Below are 8,535 nucleotides of genomic sequence, written 5' to 3'. Positions count from 1 at the left end.
ATATATATGTTAGCTATCTTTGTTATTTACAACAATAATGTGCCAGACCCTACGCTTGATAATACAATCTGCTCTCCTTTACTAGCCACCATGGTTTAAATAAGAATGTGTGTGGGAGAGTTTACAGTTATAAATGTAATTAATTGTTCATTTACAGAATTCAATAATGGGAACCAGTGTCTGATTGCAAACTAGATTGTGACCTCCAAGTCCACTTATAAACCCAGGGGTACAGAAACACAACATCAATGCTTTGTGTTTCTGTAAACCTCAGAGAACCTAGAACAGTGTTGGGTCCATAAAAGAATAGAATGCTAGAGCTGGAAAGGATCTTTCTGGTGATTTTGTCCTACCCATGATAAACAATCACCAGATACTGGATGGAAGGGTGGGTGTATGGATGGGTGGATGGAAGATGAATGATGGATGGACAGATGGATGGATGGATGGATGGATGGATGGATGATGGATGGGCAGGTGGGTGGATGGATGATGGATGGATAGATGGGTTGGTATGTGGGTGGATGGATGGATAGATGCATGGATGAATGGATGTGTGGATAGATGGATGATGGATGGACAGATGGACAGATGATGGATTGATGGATGGATGGTGGATGATGTATGGATGGACAATGGACAGATGGATGGATGAGATATCTAACAGCCTAAAATGAGGTTTAGAGATATTTGTGTGATTTTTTTTGTCTATAAATTCAGTTCTTTCATCAGAGTTCACTTGCTCTCTTTCTCTCCCTTTCCCTCCTCTCTTTCCCTCTCTTTGTACAAGTTATAGGTAATGGGAAAGTTGTCTATAATTCTAAAAATAAGAGGTCCCACCTGAGTTAAACATTGGTGTTTAGATCTCTGTGTGAATGAGACCAAGACCGGGACATTGAGGCAGTTGGTACACAAACTCTGTGATGTCACATGTCTTTTGAGTTCATTAAGTACTTCACCAGCACCGCCTCGGATTGCACAAGTACCCCAGATGCCCAAAGGGGAGGGTGATGGGCTACCACGAGTTCCCTGGTGCGGCAGAGATGCACCTGTAACTCATCAAACAAATCGTGGTGACAAAAGGATAGGGAGCTGAGAAACTTGGGTGTTTCAGGACTAATTCACAGGCTTGACATATTGGCAGAAACGATCAGAGACATTATCCCAGAATGCAAAATGGTGAGGATTATCAAAACAGTGGAAATGGGACCTTGAATACTGAACCTGACTACTAATTTCGTTAGTGTTGTGCTGTCACCAAGGCTCTGGCCCCACCCCTCCCTGTCCCTAAACCAGATCTATAATAACTGTCAGGTTGACAGTCAGTGCTACAAGTCACCTGGGGCATCACTGCCAACAGCGCCCTCTTCAGAAAACATGAATGTCTGAAAGAGTTCTATGTGTAGGCTGTACGCCTCCCAGGACAGGGGCCATCCCTGTGGCAGGGGCCACTCCCATGGACAGGGGCCACCCCTATGAACAGGGCTCATCCCCATGGCAGGCACCACCTCTACAGCAGACACCACCCCCATGGCAGGCACCACTCCATGGCAGGTGCCACCCCCATGGAGCCTGCAGCATTCTCCCATTGTCCGTGGGCGCAGCCATCTCCCAATGAATGTCTGTCAAGTTAATTAATGAATTAATCAGTACTTACATGGGGGAAATAGAAGCCCAACTACAGCTACTCTAGAAGTGAAGGTGAAGGAGAAAATAAGAGGCTCGAATGTCAGGAATGAGCCAACATTTCTATTGAACACCTGTATTACACTCGAGGCTACACAGTAGATATCTGCCAGAAAAGTAAATGGAGTTGGTTAATAAAAGCACCAAAACCAAGTTACAATAAATCCACAGTGATGTCCTCTTTTTTTTTTAAGTGTGCTTTTCCAGGACCCATCAGCTCCAAGTCAAATGGTTGTTTCAATCTAGTTGTGGAGGGCACAGCTCACAGTGGCCCATGCGGGGATCGAACCGGCAACCTTGTTGTTAAGAGCACTGTCCTCTAACCAACTGAGCTAACTGGCCACCCCAGTGATGTCCTCTTTTAATCTTTCTTTTAAACATTGTTTAAAAGCAGGTACTGTATTTGATCAGCTTCCATTTTTTGCAATGGAGAAACTTGAAGCCCAGTGATGACACGAGATGTGCCATGCAGCCAGTTATTGGCAAACTGCAACTGGAACCCAGGCCCACACTTTTCCACCTTAAGGTGCTTGTCCTGTCCTGGTGCTGGGAGCCTGAGGCACGAGGCCAGGGGACAGTGGTGACGCACTGGGCCTCATGGCTTCCTGTCCCCGGGTACCTGAGGAGTCTCCTGGTTCACTAGACTCATGGGAGTGATTCAAGCTTCCTGTTGCATTTATAGTCCGGATGTCCCATGAGCTCAGTGTGGCGGTCCTCTCTGGGGTTCTGGGGGCAGGGCCCTCTCCTTGGGAGTCATGAAGCAGGAGTTCTGTTCCTGACTTGTAAACAGGCCAAGGACCAGGGGCAGGTGGATGGGAGCAAAGCCCCCGACCGAGCTGCATTCATTCAGTACCAATATGCAGGATACCATCGCAGGCTCTGGGGGTTCAGGAGTGAGTGAAGGAGACAGAACCCGCCCCTCATGGAGCCACACTCTGGTGGAGGGCACGCAGACTGTCGGCACTGCTGTGGAGAGGAAACAGAGCAGGGCGCCTGGTGGGCAGGTCCCCACTGAGACATGATGTTTGAGCGAAGACCTGAGGGGAGGAGGGCGTGAGCCACGTGGACTCCGAGGGGCTGGTTCCGGCAGAGGGCACATGTGAGGGACAGGCCAGTGACTGGAGGGGCGGGGGGGGGGGGGGGGGGGGGGGGCAGCCGGGAGGTTCACACAGCCCGCCTGAGATGGGAAACCCCATAGGCCCCGTCTCACAGGGAGACCTCTGGCTGCTGTGTTGAGGGGACAGGTAGGTGGAAAGTGGGCGTGTGCGCAGCTGGCACGTCTGTTACGGGGAAAGTAGCAGGAATGGAACGGCGAGAGGGTGCGCGCTCTCCGAGGGAGCTGCAGTGCCCCTGTTTCAGTTCTCGGGTTGGGCGGACAGAAGCAGATGCTGATGCTATTTTCCAAAGCTCAGCACCCCTTCTGAAGGTGCAAGGGAACTTAGGGAACCGAAGCGCTCGTGGAGCATGAAGATGTCGCCGCGGGCCTCACGCCGGGCAGCAAGCGCCGCCGGTTCTCCAATCCCAACACAGACTTCCTCCGTCTCCGTGGTCCTGGGTTTCGCGTATTTCGGGGAAGTCTGAATAATTTGCCGTTCTCATTCCAAGAGAACAAAGTGGGAACTGAGCAGAGTGGGGGCCGTCGCGCCTCTTTCCCTAGACACGGATCCTTGAGTCTTTCCTCCACCCCCGGAACGGTGAAGGTTCTCAAGCCCATGGGCCCGATGGGGAAGCCATCCTGACGTCTTGCTGGCAGGTATAACACGGGCTCTCCATAAAATGCGGAACGGCTGTGTGTGGGTGCTTCTCAAAACCCCGGCTGGGTTTCTCTGCCCGCGGGCGTCCCCTTTCTTCTGCTCTAACCGCCATCGCCTGCAACTGAGCCTCCAGCTGAGCCCCAGGTGCTTCTCGCCTAGGAGAAGCCGGACGGAGCCCAGAAGCCCCACCCCCTGGGAGCTCAGTGGCCAGCCTGCCAAGTGCCCACACGCCCCGGTCCTGACTGCTCAGCTCCCTGGCACCTGTGCACTGCCAGGGATGATGGTCGAAAGCCAAGTCCAGAATCCTTGGGGGAACTACCGACAAGTCATAAACGTTTAGCAGATCCTAGGCGCAACCACTGTATTCCAGACGCCCCCCCCCCCCCCCCCCCCCGGAATACAAACAGGCACAAAAATTGCTGTGCACTTGCGAGGCACTTTACAATAGCATTGCCTTTTTCTGAGTACGAAATACATGCACTTATTATAGGAATACAGAAAAGAAGAAAACTGAAATCACTTATAATGTCAACTCCTACAGGCAACTGGCAGAAGTCTTGTTTATATCCCCCCCTCTTTACAAGTGTAGTCATTCCTCTTTTCTCCTCAGCAGTTACCACTCTGCTTAGCATTTGCCTCTGATTTTCAGCAGACAAATCAGAGTGTTAACAGCATGGGTGGTTTTTCTCTTGGCCAGGGGCCTCACCCTCTGGTTTGTTGGCTTATTTTGGCTGCACAGAGGCTGTGAAATGTTCACAACACCTCAGTGTGCATTAGAGGTAACCAGTCCCTTCCATCTGCTTCGACAGCATTGAGAGGATACACTGGGCCGCACTCAGGAGAGCCTGCACAGGACAACGAGAGTCTAAAGAAACTCCAGTGTTCCGTGGGGAAGTAAATCAGCCACTGTCCTGACCCGTCAGCCTGGTCTGTGACTTCTGGCTGCAGGAGGAATGGGAGTGTGCCCTGCCCTGGAGGATGGCGCCGGGTACGGGGAGATCCACGCCGGACAAGCACCCTTTGAAGGGGCTACATTTACAAAGTCAAGTGTTCATTATTTTGCGAGAGAAGTTTATATTTTAAATAGACACAATGTCTTCTTTATTACTAGAATTTTGACATTTAGCTTGTCAAACTAACTCATCTCCACATTTCCTTGTCAGAAAACTCTAAAGAATTTAAGATCAATTATGATATCAAGCTATTTTATAACATACCCTTGGGCCTAACCCACTTTATAGTTCTGTCCCTTCCTTGTCTCTAATCAGTCCAGTGCGTAGTTATCAGAAAACCCCCAGGAATGGGGAGCAGCGCCCCGATGTTTGGCAATGATGCACAAACAGGTCTTATGCTACCCACATTTTGGGACATGCTTCTCCCTCCTTGTTCTTCTATGTCAGTCTGCTTCTTCCTTATTATGAACACTGTGGCCAGATCTCAATTTATAATCCAAAGTCAACATCCGATCCATCACACCACTCACGTTCCAGCTGTGGGAAACGTCACCCTGTGCCAGGTGGAAAAGCCTTGCTATCCTGCGAGTTGCATGGAACAGTGATGCTATCGCACCCACGACTGGCGTTACAGATGGAAGAAGGGCTGACACAATGTTAGGACTTTTCAGCAAAATTGCATAAAACAAGCAACACAGGAATACCCTGAAGTCAAGCCTGTGCTACTTATCTGTGAGCATGTAAGTGGGCGGCGGGGTCTACCCTAGGCACTGACTGAACTCAGCCCTGTCAGCCTGGCCTTGAGAGTGGGACCTGCCCAGTAAGGGTTGCCTGGGCCTCCTTTCTCCCCAGTAGTTTTCAGGAGAACCGAACCTCTTTACAACAAGATTCTCTCACCTGCTGTACACATATGGTCCACCCAAAAAGCACAGGAATTTAGTGTCACCAAGAGTCCTGGCGACTTTGTTCAATCTAAAGGAAATCACGGTGATGGAGAAAAGACCCCCTTGCTTGGTGTTTAGAGGTCTGGCCGAGACCATCCCTGGCTCTTCCTGGCCGGCCCGGGCTGCCTGGCCCTCAGTGGTCTCGCAGCAGACCCCCTTCCTTCTACTCCTCACGAGCTTTTTGCTTGAACTCTAGTATCAGGTGTTCCCCAGAGACCAGGAAATGGCCTGGGGAGTCTGACGGATGTAGCTAAGATACACTCACTAGTTTGCACCCCTTCCTTCGAGGATTGCATCCTTCCATTTTCCATCTGCTTTTCTTCATCCTTGGTACCTTCAAATCATTGCTCTTAATATTCAATACAGAGTTTGTTATTAGCAGGAGAGTTAGTCCAATAAAAGCCAGTCTGCCAGGGCCTCCCACAGATTGTCCTAAACATTTTCCTGATGGGCAAGTGTGCTCAGAGCATCAAATGACGTGGAATCAAGATCAGAAATCCTTACAAATTGAGACAAAAGTATTGCCCCATTGTTGTTACAAAAAACTTTGGTCACCCCCACGTTTCAGTATCTCTGCATTATGTAATACAAACAGTTGTGATTCAGTTGACACATTCTAAACTTAACTAGCAATGAATCAGAGTAATTTATTCCTCATCCAGAGCTTCCCTTCCCCATGTTCAATACATGTGGCATTTACATATGACTTGCTGATAGTTCACTTGAAAGGGACAAAAATAGTTGTCATAAGTTTGTCAAAAATAGGAAGGAAAAGGTACTTTTCCACAATTTGATATTTGAACCAATATTTGAATGCATGGAATTTTTGAAGTTTTCAATAAAATGAAAAATAATTAAAGTTAAACAAATTCCTGTTCCAAAAGTTTACTCAAATAACTCTTTTCTAAAATGATAGCTGGGCTTGAATAATTGCAAGTGCGTGTGTGTATGCGTGTGAGAGTGTGTGACTGTGTGTCCATGTGTGCGTGTGTGTGACTGTGTGTGTGCATGCGTGTGTGTCCAATGCCAGTCTAATTGGTTTTGCCAACACTGACAACTTCATCGGACACATAGCGGAGTGGTCACCAGAGGACCCTCAAGGCACCAGCTCGTCCTGTAATAAACCTTTTAGGGAAACCGGAAATGGCATTCGCGATGTCTCCATGCTTCTTTCTCAATTCATCTTTCATTGCTTTGCCTCTAATTCCTCCAGTTGTACTTCCAGCCTTTACCTAATTCTTCTCTCTGGGTGCTCAGTAGTCTTATGGTTGCCACAAAAGAAAGGATATCACATTCTTTACACATCAAGGAAGAAAAAACACACCACCACCCTGCCTTTGAGAACCTCCGAAGCTGACACAGCTATCTTTTCCTGCTTGAAAATGCGTTCTGTCACCCATTCTAGGAGCCCAAGTAAAGTACACACTTCAGTTGTTTTCAGTGCAAAGTCTCCGATCATGACACAGAAGTCACGGCCATTGCTTTCAAAGGACTCCTGTGTAAACACATACACGCTTAGACTCTCAGTCCTGCTCCCACTTGTGAGACAGGACTCCAGTGACTCAGCACATCACAAAACCCCAGATTTGGAAGACAGGGACAAGTCACTTAATCCACTTCGTACTGCCCATCATGAGGTTTCCCTGTAAAACACCCTGAAGGGTAGACACCAGCTCCCACCTGTGACCAGAGCTTGGTTTTGTCACATCAGTCCATCCCATTTCTGGGCAGTGCCATTCCAATGCTTAGAAAGTTCTTCCTTGTGTTAACTAAAATACTCCTTCCAGAACCTTCTACCCCTTGGTCCTTGCTCTGTCATTTAGCTATAAAGATGTATATTTATCCAATCCATAAATAGAGGCGTGCAAGAAATTGGCATTTCTTCTTTTAAGTCAAGTTACAGCCACATTGAGCCTCTGGCAGTGTTGGTGGCACCATGCCACCTCAGTGATGACAGAGTTCACAGCCAACAGTCAGTGACCCCAGGGCAATGTAAAGGTCTTGGGGCCACAGGCAGAGCCAAGCATCAGAGCACTCCTGTTCGAATCAGTGCATGCTGCTTACCCCTGGATGCTCCTGGCCCCTTTACTTCCTGTGCCGGGTGGGGTTGTCACAGGGTGTGCAGCCCCTGAAGCACCTTCCAGGGGCACTATCATAGAAAGGGAATCAGGGTGCCTCTATTACAGGGCCAGTCACTCCACTTGCATTCCTTCCCCCCAGAATAGCTCTTTCTCTCCTGATAAAAGTATCCATCCTCTCTATCCTACCACTTCAAACTCTAACTTCTCCTGCTTTATGACAGTCAGGGAGAACCCCTCTCAGGATTCCCTATAAAGAAGCCAGCAACAAAATCCAGTCTGAACTCGTAACTGCAGTGGAGCAGGGTGGCAGGAAAGACAAATAAGGAAGGTCAACAGAGAGAGACCAAAAGTAAGTTGTAACGGCCACACGCAGTAAAAATGAATAATTTTCTTAATTCCCTCCCAAATGTTAGAAAATATTGTGTTTGCCCCAAATCCTAGCCAATTCAGAAACTATTCCCATTTCCTTCGATTATTCTCCATAAAACATAGCTCCCAAGTTTTTTACCCCCATCCCAACCTGCTATTGTTTGCCCAGACTTTTCTTAAAACACGGGCCGAGACCTAGACCAGTGCTCAGGGTGGTGTGACCTCGGCAGGGATCTCAGGCTAGCATGGTCCTTGCTCTGGACATGCAAACTCATGGTAACACCAATTTTCTCCCCAGACCCCCACTGAACCTGCGCTCAGGACAGAACTGCATCTCTTCGAGCACTTTCTCCGCAGCGGTCACACAGACCTTGGGACAGCCTCACCCCCCTGCTGCCACCGTTTCTGAAAGGAGATGTCTCTTTGTCCATCACTTGGGTTCATCAGCGAAGCTCCTCTTTATAGTTCAGGAGGACTTCAGGTTGTTAACAGGTCATCAACAAGTAAGTGAAACCTGGGTGCTGGGTTCTCAGGAGAGTCGGTTTACAGCAGCTAGCGAGGACGTAGAGGTGTCGGTCCCAAGGGGCGTGTTCGTATGTTTGCTTGATTAGAGGAAGCACATTCCAATCTCCCGTCTGCATCTGTAGCTAAGATGCCCACGTGGAGCACAGCCCTGTCCATTGAGGCTAATTGGAGGGGAGGCCAATGGAGTGAGTGAGAAGTCAAGTACATCTGGCAACCGAAAAGA

The sequence above is a fragment of the Rhinolophus sinicus genome, chromosome 1 (genome assembly GCF_057876585.1).
Source record: "Rhinolophus sinicus isolate RSI-liver-muscle chromosome 1, RSI-T2T, whole genome shotgun sequence".
Lineage (NCBI taxonomy): Eukaryota > Metazoa > Chordata > Mammalia > Chiroptera > Rhinolophidae > Rhinolophus > Rhinolophus sinicus.
The sequence above is the reverse complement of the archived record's forward strand: the minus strand, read 5'-3'. Positions refer to the sequence as shown.